The sequence below is a fragment of the Lissotriton vulgaris genome, chromosome 7 (assembly GCF_964263255.1).
Source record: "Lissotriton vulgaris chromosome 7, aLisVul1.2, whole genome shotgun sequence".
Taxonomy (NCBI): domain Eukaryota; kingdom Metazoa; phylum Chordata; class Amphibia; order Caudata; family Salamandridae; genus Lissotriton; species Lissotriton vulgaris.
In genome coordinates this window covers 774,356,588-774,383,039 of record NC_141695.1, presented here as the reverse complement: position 1 = coordinate 774,383,039, position 26,452 = coordinate 774,356,588, and the positions used below count along the sequence as shown (strand labels likewise).

The following is a 26,452-nucleotide window of genomic DNA, read 5'->3' as shown; positions in this document are numbered from 1 at the left end:
TTAATAGTCTTTAGTAGAAGCAGCCGCCTATTTCACTTTTCAGGCCATGCTGCATCAAAACCCTGCGCCTGCTTGAAGCAGTCGTAAGGATTGACACAGCATTGTAAGGATAGGGCACCCCCGAGCCTGGCTGGAGCTGCGTCGCGCTTGCGACACAACTCCAGCAATGTGCCGCCTTTACCGCAGCAGATGCGTCACACATTTAAAATGCGGCGCATCCATGGTGGCGGACCCGTGACGCACAATAACTGGCGCATCCCTGCTGCTATGCAGGGATGCGCCAGTTATTGTAAATCTGCACCCTTAAGTGGTTTGGCTTTGGTCGTTGTTTAGCCTTCGTGGTTCAGGCACTCGTGATTGTATAGGTAGTTGTTTAGTCATACAACCACTGCCAGTGATAGGAGCAACACAACTACTAACCATCACACTCCTACAAGTGTCACAATCCTGACTATTTCAGGCCCCCAAAGCTATAAGAATGACTTTGGTGGCACGTAATACTCATTTCAAATGTATATTGAATTATTTATTAATTGTTGTTGTGGTCATCTCTAAATTAGCCAGCCAGCGCCAACTTGTTGCAGGCTGTCACAAGTGCCAGTGTTAACATTCAAGTGCCAGTGCTGAGCACTGGAAACCACCGGCTCCAATTAAGCACTGGATAGAGCTTGCAGATGGCGTCCATAGTTAACAGAGGAATACAACTTATTTATCAGAATTCATAATGTAATGATGTCCTTAATCTCTCTATCCTTTTAACTCTGTCCCCAGTGGAATCCGAGTCAAGAACATACAAGCCTGAACTCACCGGGGCACACCCATTCTCAACACTGCATGTAACTTCTTTCAGGTTTTCAGGTACTGTATTGTAAGTAGTGCACAGCTGAGTAATTGGTGTTGCTGGATACGTGTACAAGTTGTCGTGAAGTCAGTATATCTGCACTAATGTACAAGGATGCCCGAACCTGTGGCCCCTGTGTGCTGATGACTTGCTCATGTTAAGTGTTGTGCACCAGTTGAGCCCTGGTATGTTTTTGATTGCCATTGTGCAGGGTTGCGTGGTGGTGGACCACTGGCCTGTTCTTGTGTGCTATGGCAGTGAGCAGGCTTGTGGGGGTCGGTGTCCCTGGTGTGTTTTTGATATTTGCCTGTGGGTAAGGTTTTAGGCATCTCTAAGCTGCACCTGTTTTGGAATTACTGCGTGTTCTGGTTCCCAACTGCATTGCCTGCGAGTTCTTTTTCACATTGATGTGTAATATTCATGTGATTCGGGATTCCAGTGGTGTTGGGTTGCAAGGACAGTTTTACCATTTTCTTTTACTGTGTGGTCTGTAATGTTTAATTATGAATCTTGGCTTTTTAGGTGTATCCTTGTACTTGCTGTATAGCTTATGGGTTATAGTTTGTTTCCTTGCTATATTTAGCACATCATTGTGAGGGGTATGCTCCTTATATATTTTTATTTTGTGTGCATTTGGGTGATGTCTTATCTCTGTACCTCTGCCTGGTGAAATGATTGACTGTGGTGTGTTTGCTTGTCCCGTGCTTGGTGGACCTCCTTTGTGCATGTGTTATGCATGCACTTGTGACATTTTGTTGGAAATGATGAGTTTGTAACTTGTTCTCTTGCCAGTTGTCCTCATGTACTTATGGTATACTGAATGTGATGACAGCTTGGAATGCTGAGTGTAAAATAGTTGAAAATTCTACTAGTTGTCAATTGGGTAACTTAAAAGTCTCACACATGACACCATGATGTGCTGAGTGCAACCTGCCACGTTATACGTGTTTACACGAGACGCCAAGATAGCTTAAGTGTAATTTACCAACTTTTGAAAATTGACCAGAGACAGCAGATAAATTAAGTGCAAATTACTACATTTCGTAGGTTTAATCTAGTCGAAGTGTTTTGTTTATTCATCATGAAATGTGGAGGGTGTAAGCTTGTGTGAGGAGTGTCTTTTGGAATCAGTTTGTATGTTTATACTTTTATCAATAAATCCCAGTTATCTCTTGTACTTTACTTGTCCAAGTGCTGCACACCTCCAGACAGACTGTTTTGTTCCCTTTACAAGGGAACTGAAGAAGCCTTGATGTGAGGCGATTTCTGCGTGGCTCCCACTAGGTCAACATCCTGTATGCCATTGTTCTTAACCATTCCGATGTTTAGATTTTTGTGTGACCTGCAGGATGTCAAACGTGGCTTCTTCATAGTCAGATGAAGGCCATGAGCTCTTGGAATGGGATGGAAACCTATCTTATAAATAGTCCTGCCACCGATGACATCCGAGCCCTGATGGACAACGGAGAAACAGCGGCCCTCATCCTCCTAGACCTCTCTGCGGCCTTCGACACTGTCTGCCACCGCACCCTAGTGCAGCGCCTCAGCAACGTCGGAATCCAGGAGAAGGCACTGGAATGGATCATCTCCTTCCTCGACGGAAGAACACAGAGAGTCCGACTACCACCGTACAAGTCAGAGGCCACCGAAGTCATCTGCGGCGTCCCTCAAGGATCCTCGCTGAGCCCCACCCTCTTCAACGTCTACATGACCCCCCTCGCGGCCATCGCACGCCAGCACAACCTCAACATCATCTCCTACGCTGACGACACCCAGCTGATCCTCTCCCTGACCAACGACCCCGCCGCCGCCAGAGCCAACCTTCACGAAGGGATGAAACACGTAGCCGAGTGGATGACGACCAGCCGCCTGAAACTGAACTCAGACAAGACGGAGGTCCTCATCCTGGGCTCCTCGCCCTCCGCCTGGGACGACTCCTGGTGGCCCCCCGCCCTGGGCACCGCACCCAAACCGACAGACCACGCACGGAACCTGGGCGTCATCCTGGACTCCTCCCTCTCCATGACCAGACAAGTCAACGCCGTCTCCTCGTCGTGCTTCAACATCCTGCGCATGTTACGGAAGATCTTCCGGTGGATCCCCACCGAGACCAGGAAGACTGTCACCCAGGCCCTCGTCACCAGCCGACTGGACTACGGCAACGCCCTCTACGCCGGAACCACTGCCAAGCTCCAGAAGAGACTCCAGCGGATTCAGAACGCCTCAGCACGACTCATCCTCGACATCCCCCGACGCAGCCACATCTCCGGACATCTGAGAGACCTGCACTGGCTCCCCGTCAACAAGAGAATCACCTTCCGTCTCCTCACCCACGCACACAAAGCCCTACACGATCAAGGCCCGAGCTACCTCAACAACCGCATCAACTTCTACGCTCCCAAACGCCATCTCCTATCAGCCAGTCACGCCCTCGCCGCCGTCCCCCGCATCCGAAGAACGACAACAGGAGGAAGGTCCTTCTCCTACCTGGCCGCCAAGACCTGGAACTCCCTCCCGACCGACCTGCGCCTGACCCAAGACCACCTCTCCTTCAGGAAGAAGCTCAAGACCTGGCTGTTCGAGCAGTAGCAGCACCCCCTCCCCCCCCCCAAGCGCCTTGAGACCCTCCGGGTAAGTAGTGCGCTCTATAAATGTCTTGATTGATTGATTGATTGATCCTTTCCATGATGGTGGTGTGTCCATTGGAGGATGTCCGAGTTTCCCAATTCAAGATGATACTGAGTATTTTCCTGTTATGTCAGTTTCTGTATGCAGCTCATATACAGGAGGCTTTATGAGAGGAACGTGTATCGCATCGCATATTACTCCCTGATTATTTGTCATGATTTTTGCCCCTTTGCTACTATTTTATGTCCCTGATTTTTGCTACTAAAAGAATAGATCAATCTCTTTCTGGATTCTACTCCTGGCATAGCCTGGTTCTTTTCTCGTTCGTTCCTCATCTCAGGAGGAGTTTGGAGTTTTGCAGACTCATTCAGTGCTACCTTAATCTTCAATCATGAATTACAAGATTATCAAAGGAGGGTTTTTTTTTAAAGGGGACACTTGACACATTTTACATATATTCTATGTAGGGTGCATTGTGGCTACTGATGGGAGTTGCCATGTCCTGAGGCAATCTATGAGGGTATTGTTGGACAGGCCACATGAAGGGCCGCTCTCCCCCGGCCCAACCCGGTCCGAGCCCGGTCACACAGGTACCACACACCACCATTGCACATCCTCCGTCCCCGCAGGGACCCCTGCCTTCGAACATATCGACCTCGTGGACCCGATCCACTGCTGGCCCGCGCGCCCATCCTGGGCGCCATCTTGGACACTCCACCACGAGGCCGCCTGGCCCCCGATCGACCTCAACCCTGGGCCTGGCCAGGCCTCAGACATCCCGGCACCACCATCCACCCAGGAGGTGAGCGGGCTACTTGGCAAGTCAATGGGAGAAAGAGGTGTCGATGGCTCTCCCCGCCAAGTGCCGCTCGCCCATCGCCTCCCCGGGCGTTGGCCCCACCCCCCTGCTGGGTGTCTGGACTCCCCCATCCCGGACCTCCCGACCTCCAAGTGCGAGGGTCCGGACATCAAAGAACACCAGCCCTATAACTGGGGCAGCTCCAGAGCAGGAAGGCAGTTGTATCTTGGAGTCGAGAGACGTAAAGAGGAACTCATCCTGGACGGACTACTGGCGCTGCCATAGCTCTGTCCTGTGCACCATCGTCCTGCCTGTTGGCGCTGCCACAGCCGTCGTAACCTTCATTCTCCATCGTCGTCGGGACCTGCTGGCGTGGCCGCGGACCGTTGTAACCGTCATCTTCTACCGGGACCTGCAGGCTCCGCCGCGGACCGTCGTCCTTCCTTCATCCATCTCGGGACCTGCTTGGCTCCTCCACGGCCCGATCATCTAGAACGCCGAGCTCGAGGATTGAGAGCTATTTTGTACTCATTGGTAACTAAGACTGTCCCGCTACCCCTTTCCTAAACCAGAGACTAGAACCGAGGGGACCCCTGAGTCCAGACCTCCTTGTATCCATCATCGTAACCTAAGAATTGCATATAAAGTCTCGCTAACCTTCAACCTTGTGTGGTGTCCGTCTGTGGGGGGGAAGTTACTTATCTGTACAGTCGTTGGAGACGGCTCTCCCTGGAGACCTCTCCCCGTAACCTCGGCCGACCCTCCCGGTCCGTCTAACATTGGTGGCCAGCGGCGCGATCCGAATCACCGCGTAAACGTACAGAGAGTAGCTCACCCCACGACGAAATCACAATGACAACTAAAGAAGGCGGATCAACCGAGAAACTCCAAATGGAGAAATTGGAGGAGTACAGCCATTGTGAACTAAAACAATTCTGCATCGAACTAGGTATCGCTACCACCGGACTAAGCACCAAGGACGATTTTAAGCATGCCCTAGAATCTTGGGCAGAGACTGGGGCTGCCGGAACCCCCGATCAAAGCACCGCAGAAAAAACCACCACGGCCCCTGAAGGGCAAAGAACGGGTCTCTCGCAAGACGAGATCCAGGAAAGAGAAAGAACCCGACTACACGAGCTGGAAATGGCCCGACTCAAAATGGACATTGAACTTAAGTTGGCCGAACAAAAAATCAACTTAGAGCACCTGCGTCTCCGAGAAGAAAGAGAGGAGAAACAAAGACAAAGGGAGCTCGAGGAAAAGAAACTGGCGTACGAACACGAACGGAACCTAGCCGAGATCAACCTGCGCAAGCAGAATAAAGAAGCAGGGGTGCCCGAGCGACCCCACACCTCAGGGACCACAGAGAAAAAGGTACACATCCCCAAGGATGTGGTCCGAGAATATTTCCGAGAGGACGACATCCAGCAATGGTTTAAGGCCTATGAAATCGCTATGACTGCACACCGGATCGATAGAAGCGACTGGGGAGCCGGTCTATGGGGGAGATTCCTCAATGAGGGCCGCGACACCCTGCTACAGCTCCCGGACCACCAGATGACCTCCTATGACCATATGAAAGCGGCACTCCTCACCCGCTATGGCCTCACACCCGAGATGTACCGTCAGAGGTTCCGAGACTGCACCCGCATCCCGGGTACAACCTGGGTGGACTATGTAACATACTTTAGCCGAGCCTTCGAGGGCTGGATCCGAGGAAGCAACGTCACGACCTACGAGCAACTATTTAACCTGATGGTATGGGAGCATCTGTCGAACAATTGCTTCATTGAACTCTGCCAACACCTCCTCGACAGCAAGTTAACGGATCCCCGGCAGCTCGCAGCCGAAGCTGACCGGTGGGAGATCACCAGAGTGGGCCGGAATGGGTCCTACGAACAGAACCGGAACAACAATAGTCAGCACCGACCCAGAGGAGGAGGAGGGGGCCAAGGGCGAGGAAGAGACAACGCCCCGGTCGCCCCCGCTACCAACACCACCCCCCCGGCCAACCGGGGCAGCACCCCAGCGCGACCGGGGTACAGAGCCAATGTCACGTGTCACCGATGTCAACGAGTCGGCCACTATGCGAACGACCCAAACTGCCCGCAGTACCAGAGCCCAAGACCCCGCCAAGTGGCCGCTGCAGCCCTAGGGGAAGAACAGATCTCCGAGGAACAGGAAGAGTACGAACAAGAGCATCAAGAGTGGGAGCCAGCCGCCATGACTCTAGCCTGCTTAGGGGGGAAAGACATGGTCCCGCGGGTCCCCCTACCCGCTAACACCCAGAAGTACAGCCAATGGGTGAGCATCAATGGACACCAGGCCGAAGCCCTTCGTGACACCGGGGCCAGTGTAACAGCCGTCCGCTGTCACCTGGTGGCCCCAGAACAGTATCTACCGAACATTCTCTGCCCTGTACGATCAGCCGATAACTCGGAGAGCCTGTGTCGGATGGCCTGCGTCCCCTTCGAATGGGGGGGGGTCTCCGGCATGTTGAAAGTGACGGTCCGAGACGATGCCCCCGTAGACTGCCTCCTGGGCAATGACCTGGAAAGCTCTCCGTGGGCCGCCGTGGAGCGAAAGGAACACCTGGGGATGTTGGGCGTCCCAGACTGGGCGTGCGTCACCACCCGTTCCATGGCCGCCCGTGCCAACCACCAGCCAGAAGAACCCGAATGGCCGGCGCCACCGCCTCCGGTCGCCCCGGCCGAAAACACCGACCGTAACATTCCCACCGACCTCGCTAACCTCGACCAGTGGCCTCAAGAAGGGGGGCCCACGCAAGAACAATTTCGCAAAGAACAGAAGACCTGTCCCTCCCTCGAGGGACTCCGCCAGCAAGCGCTCGCCCAAAGCGCAGGGGATACCCCCGGAACTCATTGGGTCTACTGGGACAATGATCTGCTGTACAGCGAGCAAAGAATCGCCGAGCTGGGGAGCAACCGAGTACTAGTGGTACCCCTCCGTTTCAGAGACTTCCTGTTAAACCTGGCCCACGATGTCCCCCTGGCAGGACATCTGGGACAAGATAAAACCTACAGTCGCCTAGTGACCCACTTCTTTTGGCCCAAAATGAGAAACGATGTACACCAGCATTGCCGATCTTGCCCCACGTGCCAAGCCAGTGGGAAGAGCGGCCGCAAACTAAAGGCTCCCCTGCAACCTTTTCCCGTGGTCACTACCCCGTTTGAGAGAGTCGGAATAGACATTGTGGGGCCCTTGGACCCACGCACAAAACAAGGCCATCGATTCATCCTGGTGCTAGTGGACCACGCCACCCGCTACCCTGAGGCTGTTCCTCTGCGAACTGTGACAGCCCCGGTGGTCGGCCGGGCCCTGATGGGGATCTTCTCCCGTGTGGGCTACCCCCGAGAAGTCGTCAGCGACAGAGGCACGAACTTTATTTCCAAATACATGAAGTCCCTCTGGCAACAGTGCGGGGTCACCTACAGATTCACAACCCCCTATCACCCTCAAGGGAACGGACTCGTTGAGCGGTTCAACCGCACGCTAAAGGGAATGATCGGAGGGTTGGAAGAGCCCCTCCGTCGCCAGTGGGATGTGCTGCTGCCGTGCCTCCTCTTCGCGTATCGAGAAGTCCCCCAGAAATCCCTGGGCTTCAGCCCATTTGAACTGCTATATGGACACCCGGTGCGAGGGCCGCTCAGTCTCGTCAAAGAAGGCTGGGAGATGCCTCCGCTAAAGAACCCACCAGATGTCTTCCGGTACCTCCTCACCCTCCGCAACCAGACCCGGCGGTTCAGAGAACTAGCGAAGGCCAACCTAGAGGCCAGTCAAGAGGACATGAAAAAATGGTATGACCAGAATGCCTCATCCATTGAATTCGAACCTGGCCAACAGGTATGGGTGATGTCCCCCACTGAGCCATGCGCCCTGCAAGACAAATGGACGGGGCCCTTCAAAGTAATAGAGCGCAAGGGTCCTGCCACTTATCTCATCGACATGGAGTCCTCCCGGAACCCTCTCCGGGTCCTCCACGCTAACAGACTAAAGCCCCACTTTGTGCGAACAGAGCTCAGCCTCCTGATGGCCACAGACACTGGGGTTGAAGAAGACTCCGAGCCTCTCCCTGACCTCCTACGGACTCAAGAGCAAGACGGCTCCGTGGATGGGGTCCGGCTCTCAGAGGCCCTCACCAGAGAACAACGCCAGGAGTGTCAAGCCCTCCTATCACAGTTCGCCAGCCTGTTCTCCCTCACCCCGGGTGTCACTTCCTGGTGTGTGCACGATGTGGATACCGGGGACAGCCCCCCTATCCGCCACCGGGCCTACCGCGTGCCAGACCGGGTACGGGCCTGCATCCAGGAAGAAATAGCCAAGATGCTCACGATCGGAGTCATCGAGCCCTCAGACAGTCCCTGGGCCAGCCCTGTCGTACTGGTCCCCAAGGCAGCGGCCCCCGGCACCACCCCAGAACTCCGGTTCTGCGTCGACTACCGGGGCTTGAATGCGGTCACCAGAACAGACGCGCATCCCATCCCCCGGGCAGATGAACTAGTCGACCGAATGGGAGCTGCCCGCTACCTCAGCATCTTCGACCTGACAGCAGGCTATTGGCAGATCGGCCTCACACCCCGGGCGCAAGAACGTTCTGCCTTCTCCACCCCCGATGGCCATTACCATTTCACGGTCATGCCCTTCGGCATGAAGAATGCCCCAGCAACATTCCAACGGCTCGTCAATCAGGTCCTGGCGGGGCTCGAAGGATTCAGCGCCGCCTACCTAGACGACATCGCTGTATACAGCCACCATTGGACCGAGCACCTCCACCACCTCCGAGCAGTGCTGCAAGCCCTTCAGCGAGCTGGCCTCACGATCAAGGCCAGCAAGTGTCAAATTGGGCAAGGGTCTGTAACCTACCTCGGACACCAGGTGGGAAGCGGCCTAGTGGCCCCGCTACAGCTGAAAATTGCCGCCATCCAGGCCTGGCAGCCCCCCATCACCCAAACCGAGGTACGAGCCTTCCTGGGCCTCACGGGCTACTACCGAAGGTTCGTAAAAGACTATGGTACCATAGTGGGGCCCCTCACAGAACTCACGTCAAAGAACCAGCCCAAGAAAGTCACCTGGACCCCAGAGTGTCAAACTGCATTCGAACAATTAAAGGCCGCCATGTGTTCCGCCCCTGTGCTCCAGGCCCCAGACTACAGCCGGGAGTTCGTCGTCCAGACGGACGCCTCCGACCAGGGCATTGGGGCAGTCCTGTCTCAAGTGAACACCGAAGGCCTTGATCAACCGGTGGCCTTCATCAGCCGGAGACTCCTACCACGGGAGCAACGCTGGAGCACCATAGAGAGGGAAGCCTTCGCTGTGGTATGGGCCCTCAAGAAGCTCCGGCCCTACCTTTTCGGCACCCACTTTCGGGTGCAGACCGACCACCGACCCCTGCAATGGCTGATGCATATGCGGGGGGAGAACCCAAAGTTGCTACGCTGGTCCATCTCCTTGCAAGGTATGGACTTCACAGTCGAACACCGGCCTGGGCCAGATCACGCCAACGCGGATGGCCTGTCCCGGTTTTTCCGCCTCGACGAGGAGAGTCCCCAAGAGGATGGGTAACTCTCCCCGCCTTCAGCTGGGGGGGACGCATGTTGGACAGGCCACATGAAGGGCCGCTCTCCCCCGGCCCAACCCGGTCCGAGCCCGGTCACACAGGTACCACACACCACCATTGCACATCCTCCGTCCCCGCAGGGACCCCTGCCTTCGAACATATCGACCTCGTGGACCCGATCCACTGCTGGCCCGCGCGCCCATCCTGGGCGCCATCTTGGACACTCCACCACGAGGCCGCCTGGCCCCCGATCGACCTCAACCCTGGGCCTGGCCAGGCCTCAGACATCCCGGCACCACCATCCACCCAGGAGGTGAGCGGGCTACTTGGCAAGTCAATGGGAGAAAGAGGTGTCGATGGCTCTCCCCGCCAAGTGCCGCTCGCCCATCGCCTCCCCGGGCGTTGGCCCCACCCCCCTGCTGGGTGTCTGGACTCCCCCATCCCGGACCTCCCGACCTCCAAGTGCGAGGGTCCGGACATCAAAGAACACCAGCCCTATAACTGGGGCAGCTCCAGAGCAGGAAGGCAGTTGTATCTTGGAGTCGAGAGACGTAAAGAGGAACTCATCCTGGACGGACTACTGGCGCTGCCATAGCTCTGTCCTGTGCACCATCGTCCTGCCTGTTGGCGCTGCCACAGCCGTCGTAACCTTCATTCTCCATCGTCGTCGGGACCTGCTGGCGTGGCCGCGGACCGTTGTAACCGTCATCTTCTACCGGGACCTGCAGGCTCCGCCGCGGACCGTCGTCCTTCCTTCATCCATCTCGGGACCTGCTTGGCTCCTCCACGGCCCGATCATCTAGAACGCCGAGCTCGAGGATTGAGAGCTATTTTGTACTCATTGGTAACTAAGACTGTCCCGCTACCCCTTTCCTAAACCAGAGACTAGAACCGAGGGGACCCCTGAGTCCAGACCTCCTTGTATCCATCATCGTAACCTAAGAATTGCATATAAAGTCTCGCTAACCTTCAACCTTGTGTGGTGTCCGTCTGTGGGGGGGAAGTTACTTATCTGTACAGTCGTTGGAGACGGCTCTCCCTGGAGACCTCTCCCCGTAACCTCGGCCGACCCTCCCGGTCCGTCTAACAGGTATGCAACAGACCTTTTCTGTGCCAAGTCCTTGAAAGCACCTTACGTTCCTTCAACACCCTGGCACACTCATACAATTCATTTTATCAGTGAATTCCCATGTTCTGAACGTGTGTTCTTCCTGGAGGGTTTCCTGCCCTGATGGCTGCCTGTTACCCAGGGGAAGATCCTGCTGTTCTTCTTGTTACCATACCCTATTATTATTATGATTACGTTTTCTTAAGCACGCATATGAGGGTCTCAAGGAGCTTTAGTGGGTTCCAAAGGGTAATAGTTAACGGAGGGTGAGAAAGGAAGAAAAAAAGACACAACCATTTAAACAAACTAGATTTTAAGCTTTTTTCTGAATGGTTTGTGGTCTGTAATAGTTCGAAGTTGCATTGGTAGCTCATTCCAGAAGAGAGGTGCTAAGTGGGAAAAGGATTTGCCCCCATTTCTGGCAGCACGGAGCCTAAGAGGGGTAAGTTAAATTTTTGTTCCTGACCTAGGATTCCTTTTCAGTATATGCCAATTAAGTTTCTTGGCCAGGTAACTCGGCCCATTTCCATACACAGTCTTATGTACCAGGCAGATGATTTTGAAACGAACACGTTTCCTGATGGGAAGTAATGCAAAGCTTTTAAACTGGGAGCAGATGGAGCCCGCTAGTGAAGATTCAACTCCAGTCTGGTAGCTGTGTTCTGCAACACCTGGAGTCTGGTATATAGCTCTTCGTTAATAGAAGTCATCAGTGCATTTCCATAGTCTAGCCGTCTGATTATCAAACCCTGAACAAGCGATTTCCTTGATTTCAGAGGAATCCAGGAAGATTTTAGGTAGGGTTCACACAATGCCATAGCATGTGCACAAAACATGATTTACTTGGTCCTTCGTGGACAATTTGTGGCCTATTTTTACTCCAAGGTTACGTACCATGGGCAGTGTCCAAGGCTCGCAAGCCACCAGTCATTTGACCAGAGTTCATGTGCTTTTCCAAATAATATTATCTCAGTTTTACTAGATATGAAACTCTTTATTACTACATGGCTTGGAGCTGCATGGTTGCATATGCAGCAGCACCTTGCTCCGGCCAGTGCCTTGTGTGGCGGGGCTGAAGCCAATACCAGTATCTCCCCACCAGTTGTACATCTAGCTTCTGAGTGCTCATTATTGATTTTTGCAGCACCATCTTCCATGGCTGCTGCTTCGCATCCTGAAAGCATGTTGGGAGAAGGGGCAGCTGCATGGCTGTGGGAGTGTGGGGTAGAAATTCCCAGGGTTCAACTTGGCATATTCTGTTAAAGGCATTGGCAGCTGAGCCATAGATCTCCACCAAAAACTCATGGACTTTAATTAATGGTCACCAGAGGTGGCAGTAGCTATCCCTGGCTTGTCATCTGGTATCCAGGTACAGTAGTCCCAGGTGTTTTTCAAACAAGACTGTATGCAGTGAGAAATTCATAGTGAGCAGAAAGAGGCAACATTGGCAAAATTATCCTTTTCTTTCTCACGTTAAAACCAGATATCAGCCAAACATTATTCTTCATGTTGTGCCGAGCTGTGTTCTATTTTAGTATGCCAGAGTGAATGTGGAAATACGTTCTTCTCTGTAAACCTCGGAAATCTTAACACTTCTTTGCAACAAAATATCTTATATTTATTTATTTTGCTTTCTGTAACTTTTTATTGATTGTTGCTGTCAAGCTTACCTTCCAATTAGGTGCTTAGAAAGTTGGAAACATGATTTCCTAACACATGTGCAACCGATTACTATATATGACCAGCAGGTTGTACATGATTTTAGGAATCTTTTTTTTACTTATGTTGCTGCAGTGACATTATAGTTTTCTGGCATATAATAATCATTCTACTGCTCATGGGCATGGCCCATGCCCATAAGCAGTAGCTTAATTTGTACTGATTGGTAAAGTAAAGCTTTTTTTCTAAGTTAAGTGCTGCCCTACCACAAGAGCACTCAATTCTGATACAGTCATTGATAGGCTTATCTTAGTTAAAGATAGTGCTATTTTACATTGCATTTTACCTCTACTTCTGAAGCATGGTTTTACCAGACGCACAGGGATATAGTGAAGAGGGTCACATGATGTGAAATAGACTAAACATACATATCTTCAGAAGGTAAACCTCTGCTTGGGACCCTACCTGGTGGCCTTCAGACCTTAGCCACACACCTCTCCCCACCACCCACACCAGAAATCTAGGAATCAACCTGGACAACAAGCTCGACATGGCAGTCCAGGTAGACGCAGTGACCTCCACCTGCATCTACATCCTGAGAATGCTGAGAAAGATCTTCAAGTGGCTACCAGAGAACATTAGGAAAATAGTTACACAGGCTCCGATTACCAGCAAACTTGACTATGGTAATGCACTCTAAGCAGGAATCACCAAGAAGCGCCTGAACAGACTCCAAACCAACCAAAAAGCTGCAGTAAAACTCATTCTCAACCCACCTCGCCACACACACATAACCCCACACCTCAGAGAATTTCGCTGACTCCTCAAACACAAATGTGCTCAGTTTGAACTTTTCACACACACATACAAAGCACTACACAACCCTCAACAGTTGTGTACACTTCCTACCTCCCAGACACCTCGGCTGAGCTGGACTCTCATTAGCACACATACCCTGCATCAAAAAAACGAAAGGTAGAGGTCACACTTTTTCTTACACCTCCCCCAAAGCTTGGAATGACCTACCAGATCACATCATAGCTTCCTAGTTGCTTCTTGAATTCTGCAAGTAACTGAAGCTAGGCTCTTCGAATAAACTCGTAAGGGAGATAATGCCTACCAACCAGCAAAGTGCTTGGATACCCTAGGGGTGATTAGCATGCTGTACAAGTAAAGCTAGCACAACATAACCTAACTCTATCTTCACAAATAATCCATAATAAAGCCCTCAAAATGTTCCACAAACAATCCGCAATTTGTTATGTTATGTTATGTTATATTTAATTTGTAGAGCGCACTGCTACTTGGGAGTGTCCCAGTGCTAGCTTCCAAAATAGAGAAATGCCCGCACAACTGATTAAAAAAGCAAAGTTTTAAGTTTCTTCCTGAACAGCATTGGGTCTTAGATGCTTCTTAAGGCTAGAGGCAGCAAGTTCCAGGCCAGACCAGCCCTGCGCACAAAGGAATTGCCTCCCAGGTGCTGGCGTTTAAACTTCGGGGTCTGCATCAGCAATAGAGCAGAGGACTGAAGCTGTCTCCCTGGCACGTAGAAGGAGAATCTCTTCTGCTGGTAAAAGGGTCCTGTGTCATACAGGGCCCGATGCCCTATAGTCATCATTTTAAATTTCAGGCGCGATTCCACTGGAAGCCAGTGCAGGGCGTGCAGATGTCTGTCCCTGGGAGACAGGCCCACGAGAAGTCTAACTGCAGAGTTTTGGACCACTTGTAATTTTTTTACCAGGGACCCCGGACAACCGACCAAAAGGGCATTGGCGTAGTCCAGACAGGATAGAATTAACGCACGGACCACTGTTTCTCTGGAAGTGCTAGGCAAGAAAGGGAGAAGCTTCCTCAGACTCTTGAGCGTGCCAAAGCAGATTCCGGATAGTTTCTTCAAATGCGTAGTAAAGTTCAAATTTTCGTCAAACCAGACGCCAAGATTTTTAACAGCTCCAGTTCTTTGATGTACCTATATTGAAATACAATCTTTAAGTACGTTGTCAAGGCTCATGTGATGTTACTTCCGTTATGCATCAGGGGCAAATGTCGCCTGACATTGCTTAGGGAGCTGTCATCATGGACAAAGTTCACATGATGTCAATTCCTGTGATATCAATGGAGAGATAAGGGAGTACAATATTACTTCCACTACCCCTGTCGTGATGGTATATCGACATTCATGCAAACACTGCAGCCTATAGGACCTGTTTGCAATTTTCCACACTTGACTCTATCACTCAAGTAAACTCACAACCACTTACCTCAGCTTTCACGAGAAATCAGCTAGCGACCTGCAAAGTCGAAATCAAACAGACAGTAAATATTTCACATAAACACACCACCTGCAGAAATACATGTTCATTGTCTTTGGTGGCCTAATAACTTTTGGGTGTTAAATGGATAAGATTATTTCAAAGTAAAAAAGAAAAAGTCACATGGATTATCAAAAAAACCACCATCAGCAACCGAAAGTAGAATTACGGTTTGTGTGAAGCCCCTTTGAGATTACCAACCATCCTATGCCTTTGAGAGTAGATCTTTTCCTCGCACCACTTTTTACAGACTCACATCACCCACAACCAAAGGTGTCCTTCGTGTTACACAGATTTTGTTTGCGCTCAGAAAATTCGGCGATTCTGTGTGCCGTCCTCATATCTCAGCTATCATGATTGAAAAAAAAGGCCTTGAACCATCAATTCAACAACAATTTTATTCTTCAGGTCACCACTAATTCAAAGGCTTCGAGCACAGGATACAGAGCTAACCCTGGAGTTACCCAGGATTCACAGGCTTAGTTCTAAGGCACCAGAGCTATCTCCTCAGTTAACACAGATTTCAAATTCATGAGCCTTAAACTGCTAGGAAGCCCCTCAGATCAACTAGAAATAAATGGTTTAGGATTTAAACAGCAGAGCTATCCCTCAGGTATTTCATATTTTAAACGTACAGTTAAAAGGGACTACCTCTGGTCATCTAAGTTTGACTTCACTGCCTTGCCCCTTATTCAACAGGCTGTAGAAAGAATGGCGCTTATATTTTATTCCATAAAAATAAAGGGTCTTATTTAATACAAGCATTTGCAATGCAATAGGTCTCGCATTTGCGCGTGTTTAAGCAATTGGCATTGTAAATGACTATGACTTTTATTTATCTGTTTTGCTAATAAACACAAATAGAAGACATTGTCATTCACAATGCCAATAGCTCAAACTCTTGTACATGTGAGACCTATTCAAAGAAGTGGCCAACATTGTCCCAGAAAAGGGGGTGGTGATGAACAGAGTGTCTGAATTAAGCAGACCACTTTTACCCAGTCCAAAGATAAGGGCTTGATCCATCACCGTTATTTATCTCACTGCACCATCCCAGCTCAGAACCTGGCTATATGCAAATCAGTCTGTCCCTGGCCCAGTGCAGCATGGGAACAGGGCAGACTAAACTACCAAGCCAATTCTTCACCAGAAAGGAGACAAGCTACCGGAGACCGGTTTCTGGCATTTCAGCCGTCTTCGGCCCAGCTTGCTTGAATCCTGATGGTGCAGTGAGAAAGGGACTCATGTCTGAGTATGCCCTGCCACACCTATAGTGGCCAAAAACGATTCAGAAAAGGGGGTGGTGATGAACAGAATGTCTGAATTAAGCAGACCACTCTTACCCAGTCCAAAGATCAGGGCTTGATCCATCACCGTTATTTATCTCACTGCACCATCCCAGCTCAGAACCTGGCTATATGCAAATCCGTCTGTCCCTGGCCCAGTGCATCATGGGAACAGGGCAGACTAAACTACCAAGCCAATTCTTCACCAGAAAGGAGACAAGCTACCGGGGACCGGTTTCTGGCATTTCAGCCGTCTTCGGCCCGGCTTGCTTGAATCCTGATGGTGCAGTGAGAAAGGGACTCATGTCTGAGTATGCCCTGCCACACCTATAGTGGCCAAAAACGATTCAGAAAAGGGGGTGGTGATGAACAGAATGTCTGAATTAAGCAGACCACTCTTACCCAGTCCAAAGATCAGGGCTTGATCCATCACCGTTATTTATCTCACTACACCATCCCAGCTCAGAACCTGGCTATATGCAAATCAGTCTGTCCCTGGCCCAGTGCATCATGGGAACAGGGCAGACTAAACTACCAAGCCAATTCTTCACCAGAAAGGAGACAAGCTACCGGGGACCGGTTTCTGGCATTTCAGCCGTCTTCGGCCCGGCTTGCTTGAATCCTGATGGTGCAGTGAGAAAGGGACTCATGTCTGAGTATGCCCTGCCACACCTATAGTGGCCAAAAACGATTCAGAAAAGGGGGGGGGTGATGAACAGAGTGTCTGAATTAAGCAGACCACTCTTACCCAGTCCAAAGATCAGGGCTTGCTCCATCACTGTTATTTATCTCACTGCACCATCCCAGCTCAGAACCTGGCTATATGCAAATCAGTCTGTCCCTGGCCCAGTGCATCATGGGAACAGGGCAGACTAAACTACCAAGCCAATTCTTCACCAGAAAGGAGACAAGCTACCGGGGACCGGTTTCTGTCATTTCAGCCGTCTTCGGCCCGGCTTGCTTGAATCCTGATGGTGCAGTGAGAAAGGGACTCATGTCTGAGTATTTCCACCATAAGCGTGGAAGGGTATACTCAGATGTGAGTCCCTTGCTCATTGCACCATCAGGATTCAAGCAAGCCGGGCCAACGACGGCTGAAATGCCAGAAACCGGTCCCCGGTAGCTTGTTTCCTTCCCAGTATAAGAATTGGCTTGGTAGTTTGGTTTGCCCTGTTCCCATCATGCACTGGGACAGGAACAGACTAATTTGCATGTAGCCAGGTTCTGAGCTGGGATGGTGCAGTGAGCTAAAAAACGGTGATGGATCAAGCCCTGATCTTTGGACTGGGTAAGAGTGGTCTGCTTAATTCAGACACTCTGTTCATCACCATCCCCTTTTCTGAATCAATTTGTCCACCATAAGCGTGGAAGGGTATACTCAGATGTGAGTCCCTTGCTCATTGCACCATCAGGATTCAAGCAAGCCGGGCCGACGACGGCTGAAATGCCAGAAACCGGTCCCCGGTAGCTTGTTTCCTTCCCAGTATAAGAATTGGCTTGGTAGTTTGGTTTGCCCTGTTCCCATCATGCACTGGGACAGGAACATACTAATTTGCATGTAGCCAGGTTCTGAGCTGGGATGGTGCAGTGAGCTAAAAAACGGTGATGGATCAAGCCCTGATCTTTGGACTGGGTAAGAGTGGTCTGCTTAATTCAGACACTCTGTTCATCACCACCCCCTTTTCTGAATCATTTTGTCCACCATAAGCGTGGAAGGGTATACTCAGATGTGAGTCCCTTGCTCATTGCACCATCAGGATTCAAGCAAGCCGGGCGGACGACGGCTGAAATGCCAGAAACCGGTCCAGAAACCGGTCCCCGGTAGCTTGTTTCCTTCCCAGTATAAGAATTGGCTTGGTAGTTTGGTTTGCCCTGTTCCCATCATGCACTGGGACAGGAACAGACTAATTTGCATGTAGCCAGGTTCTGAGCTGGGATGGTGCAGTGAGCTAAAAAACGGTGATGGATCAAGCCCTGATCGTTGGACTGGGTAAGAGTGGTCTGCTCAATTCAGACACTCTGTTCATCACCACCCCCTTTTCTGAATCATTTTGTCCACCATAAGCGTGGAAGGGTATACTCAGATGTGAGTCCCTTGCTCATTGCACCATCAGGATTCAAGCAAGCCGGGCGGACGACGGCTGAAATGCCAGAAACCGGTCCCCGGTAGCTTGTTTCCTTCCCAGTATAAGAATTGGCTTGGTAGTTTGGTTTGCCCTGTTCCCATCATGCACTGGGACAGGAACAGACTAATTTGCATGTAGCCAGGTTCTGAGCTGGGATGGTGCAGTGAGCTAAAAAAACAGTGATGGATCAAGCCCTGATCTTTGGACTGGGTAAGAGTGGTCTGCTTAATTCAGACACTCTGTTCATCACCACCCCCTTTTCTGAATCATTTTGTCCACCATAAGCGTGGAAGGGTATACTCAGATGTGAGTCCCTTGCTCATTGCACCATCAGGATTCAAGCAAGCCGGGCAGACGACGGCTGAAATGCCAGAAACCGGTCCCCGGTAGCTTGTTTCCTTCCCAGTATAAGAATTGGCTTGGTAGTTTGGTTTGCCCTGTTCCCATCATGCACTGGGACAGGAACAGACTAATTTGCATGTAGCCAGGTTCTGAGCTGGGATGGTACAGTGAGCTAAAAAACGGTGATGGATCAAGCCCTGATCTTTGGACTGGGTAAGAGTGGTCTGCTTAATTCAGACACTGTGTTCATCACCACCCCCTTTTCTGAATCAACATTGTCCCAGGCTGCTTTGAAAGTGAAAGCATGCATGTCGCGCCAAGTGTTGCAGGAAAGCATGTTGTTTCTGCAGCAGGAGAAACTCTTTAAAGAAAATAGTGCTTACAGACTAAAAAAGATGTACCATGTAACAACCAAAGTAAAAGGGCCAGTCTCATGGGAGATTACAAATAAAGGAGGGACTAACAAGCCTGTTAATGAATCAGAAGCCAGCATTAACGAAGGACAATGAGACAAGCCTATGAAAAATATGGGAGGAGAGCAGGCAGGGCTTCTATTCCATACTCCAATACAGCATGATGCAGAGCAGCGAATGCACTGTCCAGGCTTGACCTAAAAAATTTAATTTAGCGAGTGCACGTTTCAGGTAAAATGTAACGAGTGTGCACCTAACATAAAATGTCTCACAAAATTACAGCAAGAGACTGGCTTGAGCAGAAAAGGTTTGTTGACAATATATTTTCTGTGCAAAACAGTGTCCCTCTGGTACCTTGCAAGACTTTTTATGAGAAATGTGCGCTTGTCACAAAAAAAGTTATGTGGATTTTACATAATGCAAACTTTTGGGAAATGTTCATGTTACTGAAAATTCAGACATTTCGAAAACTCCCCTATTTTTATTAAAAATGTGCCCCAACCTCCTATAGTCATTGTTCATGGTGCGTCCTACTGCACATTTGCAGCATTGTAAATGTTGAGTACAGATATCATTTTTATCAGTCTCAGAAAGATGAAAAGCTGAGATGCTTCTGCTTGAATTCAAATCTGTGTCTGCAGGTGTTAGACCCCTGTAGAAGGCATATACACTTACCTCTATACCGAAATAATTTTTGGCATGTTTTGCAACAGTACATTAACATTCAAGTAAGGGAAACAATTAGGCATAGTGTGGTGGGAGGAGCTCCTTAAAATATTAAACATTTAAAATCTAACATCCAACTTAAATGTCCTTCGGAAGACAATATAAATATATATCAATGCGTTTAACCTACAAGTAGGGTTAACAACCCCATCTCAGCCAGTCCAGCACACTGACGTGGGGGAACAAAAGCCCGCTCAGCTAAATAGGCATTGAGTGTCTGTGTGTCCGTGATTATCGTGTTTACCTTACTTTTAGTATAACTGCAAAGGAACACCACTTAACTTCTACCTTATAATTTTTAAAAAGTATTTAATGGCAGTCATTACAGCACTTGCACCACTTCCTATTTATTCTCACTCTATATAAAAAAGTTAGAAGATAAAAGGCAGCCCAATGGATATGGGGTAAGGTGATTACCTGACAGAGGGCGATGATTCTCTTCACAAAGTGTTACACTTTCAGGGTGAAGTCCTCCCCAAAATCAAAAGAAATAGTTTCCTTGCTGTGACAGGAAGAACAATGAGGCTCTAAGGGTATGGGACACAACACGTACCTTCTAACACACATGCCCTGTTCACGAGGCACTAATCACCAGGGCATGTGGGAACAGGCACCCAGAACCCCTACAAAGCACACAAACAAAACTAAGCAGATGATACTCCCCATCATGAGCTATTGCTGTATTTTTACTGAGTATGCTCAAAAAGCGAAGCCTTTCCAAACTGAAAACTAGATCCCCCTGTATGCCCGTTGTTGGAATGCCTGCTATCTCGCTCTCCTGTGGGCCAAGTAAAGCAGCTGCAGGGTCCTCCTCAAGGATCCCGTTCCCCACCTCACTGAGCTGAAAACTCAGCTCATGGCGAGCAGTGCTGCCTGTGGTGCTGCGGGTGGTGGGCGTGGAGGTACACAGAGTCACCCTGGAAGGAGAGCAGCGGAAACACAACACTGCTAATCTAGCCGCCAATATACAAAATTGACTTTAATTGCTTGCTCTCTGCCATGGAAAGTGACGGAGCAGAAAAGAAAAATCGGAATACCTTTAGATGGACATGTACCGGAGTTGTAAAAATAAGCCTGTGTCCAGCAGCGTGGCATTTATATTGCAAACACTGGGAAATGCTGTGTTTGTGTTATAGGGTGGTCGGAAGCAGCATTGGGCCTAAAGCAATGTTTTTAAAAAACAAGTTCTGAAAACAAAAGATGAAGAAAGTAAGCGAAAGGAGACCGTGCTTGGCCGGTGCTCCTTAGCCTTGACCGGAAGTGATGTATCTGCTGCCTCAACAACGTAAGAGGCAGCCAAAGAAGAGCGATGGAGGAGGAAACCAATGGTAAGAAGCAGGCGGGAATAAAGTGGTTTTATTGTCTACAAGAGGTCTTACAGACAGCGCATGGACACTGATGCACGACCTAAAACAATTACGCAGTGCGGTAACGCAAGCCATTTTGCTGTGCCGAGCAACGTCATTTTAAAAGCACAGAATTCGTCATATTAACAACAATACGATGCCATCACCCCAAAGTTAATTTAATACCTTTAACTTCCAATTCAAATCTAGGTTCAGCACTTGACGTGCACATAGGCGAGTAAGGACTTGTCTGAAAACTTTACGTTCTTTCCTTTTATGCAATTTTTGCAAATCCGGAATTTCAGAAAATAGATTTTGCCCTATTGTTGCACCTTCTGTTTTAAAAGACAGAACAAAACAGTTGGTAAATGTTTTTTTGGGGTGGATGATGCAAAACTGAATGCATTTCACATTTCAAATGAGAAGGCGCATTTCCTTCATTGCTTATTTTGGAAGCATCAGATATTGGGCAATGTGTGGGCTTAGATACAAAACTACGCACGATGTAGGCCTCAGCATCTCACAATCTAACATATGAACACCGAGCAGCTCTGCAGGACCAGAAAAAGGCTTTAGAAAATTTAGTCAGTTATCAGGTAAACCTGATGCCTCGTGTCTCACCACAGTTCAATTACTACAGGGGCAGATGTCTGAGGCTTGGGACAGTGTGGAGAGCAGGGCTCGAGTCGGGGTACCACGCGGGTGGACGGCGTCCCCCCACTTATTTTAACGTATCTTACAGGGTGGATGCCGTCCCCCCTGACCAAAAGCTGGACTGGACAATGATGGTATCACTTACCGGACCGGCGCACCGCTGATCTCCGAACCTTGACGTACTCCTCGCATCCTGCTTTCTCCTCTCTCCACCCCTCCCATCACCCTCCATTGCCCACTCACTCGCTACCCATCTCATGCTCCCTCTCCTGAAGTCTGTGCCCCGCTCTCCCCTCTCGCAGATGAACCCCCCCCCCCCCCCCCCCGTCGCCGCCGCGACTCGGTTCATGACCTGCTCACGACCCCACCCCCTTTGAGCCTTCACACTTTCTTAACTACGAGGTGCGCATGCTTTCACCATTTCTCGTCCCCTCACTCCTCTCTCCCCGTGACTTCATTCACCCCCCCCCCCCCCCATATACCCAGGGGCGAGCTGCTACTAGCCCTGAGCCTTTTACCAACCAAACCACAACTTCACAATGATGGGCCCCACCTCTGCGGGCTTCTTCGGACCCTGAGCCAAACGAGGCAGACACAGGCTGACAAAGTGGTTCTGAACGCAACGACCTTACACACCCGTGGGAAAACTCCATCTGCGTTGTTGCATTTTTTAATTCCAGAGTTCCCAGTCTGCCCGAGACATAAAACTCATTAAGAGGAGGTTGAAAAAGATGAACTTGCCTCGGACAGTTTCAAAGAGAATGTAGACTATAAAGATCCCTCAGAAACAGTCATTTGTAGTCATTATTGACTTAGGCAAAAGAGGAGTCCCTGCAGCATCATTTGCTAGTCGGTCAAACAAAGAAGACTAGTTTATAACCCACAAATAAAAGGTTTTATTTGAACTCAATCACAGTTTCACAAGTAATGTTGCCACCCCCCCCCCCCCCCCAAGGAAAATTCCGGCTATTCGTTCAAAGTAAGATTCTGCAAGACATTAAGATACTATAGTTGTTTAAAAAAAAAAAACACTTATGATAGTGTTATGGAGCGGAGAATTAGATGGTTCTGGAGTCCCCTAAATTTGAAACTCGCTTCATCAAAATGATGTAGCTAATAACATATTGTTTATAACAAAGTTACTACGAACTGGATTCCACTAGAGTGGCACACTGGCAGTACCAAGTATCACATTCCAATTTTAATTACTGTATTTCTGTTTTTTTCCTTTCGTGACGTCACTTCCTGTCGTGACGTAACATCCTGTCTGAGCGTCCCCCCACTTCTTTATTTAGGACTTGTGCCCTGGTGGAGAGACATGAAGAGGCAGGGGTGAGCATAATGACAGGCATGTGCGGTGCATGAGGCATGTGGACAGAGAATATCTGACAAAATGTCGATATCCAAATAATCGACCGACAAAAATATTGCAACTAAAATGTTGATTACAAAAATATCGACATGCTATCACTAACAAGGTAAGTACAAAAAAATCGGAAAAAAATATCGATGTCAAAAATGTCGTAATTAAAAAATATTGTTTTTTTAAATTAAATAAAAATATGTAATATAAATGAAAGAATACTTATAAATGTAATAAACATTGTTAAAAATATGTTATAATATTTAACATTAATAAATAATATACATAATTTAATTAAAAAATGCATTAATCATATACATATAATACATAATATATACTTCCTTAATAATAACTTTAAAAAATATTTTAATAACTTATAAATAAATAAAAATATTATAAATTACAAATACATTTATACACATAAAATAATAATATAAATGAAAAATTTATACAAATTTTAAAAAATTTCAAAAAGTACGTAAATGTTGGATAGCGTAGGAGTAAAAATTACTATTCCCACTCCAAAAAGTGCAACAGTAGGGAAAGTGTTGGATAGCGTAGGGGTACAAATTACTATTGCCCCACTCCAGAGAGTGCAACAGTAGGGAAAGTGTTCGATAGCGTAGGGGTAAAAATTACTATTCCAACTCTAGAGAGTGCAACAGTAGGGAAAGTGTTGGATAGTGTAGGGGTAAAAAATACTATTACCACTCCAGAAGGTGCAACATTAGGGAAAGTTTTGGATAGCGTAGGGGTAAACATTACTATTCCCACTCCGGAGATGGCAACAGTAGGGAAGGGTTGGATAGCGTGGAAGTTAAAAATAACATACTTATAAATAAATTAATACTTTAAAATATTTAAAAAAGTAATTATTAAACAAATATAAACTAATAACAAATACCAATACATAATTAATAAAAACATAATTAGCAATAAATCATTAAGTAAAAATAAATTAAAAATAAATACCAATTAATAATAATTAATTACCAATTAATAATTATTTTACAATACTATAATTAACAAAACAATTAATTGAAATAAATTATTACTTAATTACATTTAAATTACTTTCCAACCTATTTCCCTATAAACCCATAACCCGCTACAGAACATAATTATCAATTAATCAGTTAATTAAAATTAATTACCAATTAATTAAAATTAATTTATAATTCCTAAAAAATAATAATTAATTTAGTATAATTAAATTACTTCCCACCCTATTCCCCTATAAACCCATAACCCGCTACAGAACATAATTATCAATTAATCAATTAATTAAAATTAATTACCAATTAATAAAAATTAATTACCAAATAATTAAAATTAATTTATAATTCCTAATAATTAATAATAAATTTAGTATAATTTTATTACTTCCCACCCTATTCCTCTATAAACCCACAACCCGCTACGGTACTAAAATAAAAAATTTACTTAAATTACATTAAAAAAAAGACATATTAAATACATAATAATATACATAAAAATCATATAAAAATCAATATTAGTAACATCGATATTACTAACATTGATATTAGTAACATCGATATTACTAACATCGATGTAAACAAAATCGATATTACTTACCTTCGAAATTCTGTCCCATCGATATTAAAAATATCAATATAACGTACCTTCTATATTCTGTCCCTTCGATATTTAAACATCGACATTATTGTACGTCGATATTCAAAAATCTATATTTTGTCTGCCTACCGTGGACAGGCAGGTAAAAGCACACGTGGCGCATGGACAGGTGGGTTAAAGTTCAAGAGGCACATGGACAGACAGGTTAAAGCACCTGAGGCACGTGGACAGGCAGGTTAAAGCATCTGAGGCACATGGACAGACAGGTTAAGGAGAATAAGCCACAGGGGCCGGTAGTCAGAAGAAAATAGGATACACATACAGAGGGTGTTAGGAACTTATGGCAGACAGCAAAATGGAAGAAAGAGGTTAGAGCCCTAGTGCTGACAGTGTGAGGAGCGAAGTGTACATGGACAGCAGTGTGAAGAGCTTATGGCACAGGGCAGTAGCATAACCTGTGCATTTGTAAAGCGCACGTTCACCCAGAAGGTTATCTTGGTGCTGAATAACAGATGCTTATTGTTACCCAACAGTACTCATTTTATCGACCTCAAAGGATGAAAGGATGAGTGGACCCACCAGGATTTGGACCTTTGACCATGAGGTCAAACACAGGCCTCTACAGTGGACCGATTAGTCCACTGAGCCACCAGACCAGGCACCCCAGTAGAAGGCATTAGGATAGAGACAGACAGGCAGTAATTATGAGGCACTTGTATTTATTGGGGAAGACTATTTCAGGAGCTTGGACTGATGATCAGGCAAGGGGAGGAGCGGAGGGCAGATGGAGAGACAGTGGCAGGTAGCTTTGGCACATGGACAGCACGAGACGTGCTGGTCACATAGGTGGAGGACCCTAGAGGACACATACTCAGATAGCTTTGGACACACGTGCATACAGTATGAGGAGTTGAGGCACATGGACAGAGTGTGGAGCTCATGGCATATGGACAGCGTAGAGAATATGTAGCCCATGTACCAGGTGAGGTAAGTGTGCTTATTTACAGATAGTGCAACGGATGCTCAAAGAGGCCGGTGCTCTCGATGTTGGAGGGGATAGCGCTCAGTGCTGCTTAGGGTGCCCGGCTGCTGCTCGGGGTGTCAGGAGTGGTGCACATTACTTATTAAAAGGTGTATGCCACCAACATTAATGTTATTTTTTAGCTGACAGATGATGCCAGTGTCCACATTTCTATGTCAGCTTCCATATTGCTTTCTTAAATCCCATAATGTTTTAATTTAGGAAGGGGAGAGAGATATTTAATAGGATAACTTGTCCATGACTAATATAATCACTCAAAGGTATCCCATAACCCTTTGTATGCGGTCACTGCCTTGAGACACTCCTCCTCCAAGGAGAGACCTGGATAACATTTGATGACCCTAACACAACCTATTGGTGTCATGTTTCATCATCATGTCTCATCCTTGCCCCTATAAACTAGGATGGGCTCCACCATCTTCACGTGAGCAATTGTGATATTATATCTGATAGGGTCCACTAAAGAAATAGAGTAGGTTTGTGCAGGAGTACCAACAGTAGGGTGGAGGAATGTGCCACTGCTGGGTGATTTTGTCAGGCTTAGTGGGCTGTGGACTTGAAGGATAAGGCTGCAGTTAGATGGGTGCTGTAGAAACAGACGTTTCCTTTTTAGGTCTGACCTAACAGGGTGCA

The 26,452-nt window shown here is 48.1% G+C and overlaps 1 protein-coding gene across 3 annotated transcripts in view; it reads right to left on the bottom strand.

Annotated features, from left to right (window-relative positions):
• Window positions 1-26,452, bottom strand: part of LOC147702393 (uncharacterized) — a 130,757-nt gene that overhangs the window by 68,864 nt on the left and 35,441 nt on the right. For all 3 annotated transcript variants that reach the window (XR_015297521.1, XM_086931006.1, XM_086931005.1), the window contains one exon: window positions 14,875-14,904. The gene's annotated coding sequence lies outside the window, so the exon portion shown is untranslated. The remainder of the gene's footprint in view (window positions 1-14,874; window positions 14,905-26,452) is intronic.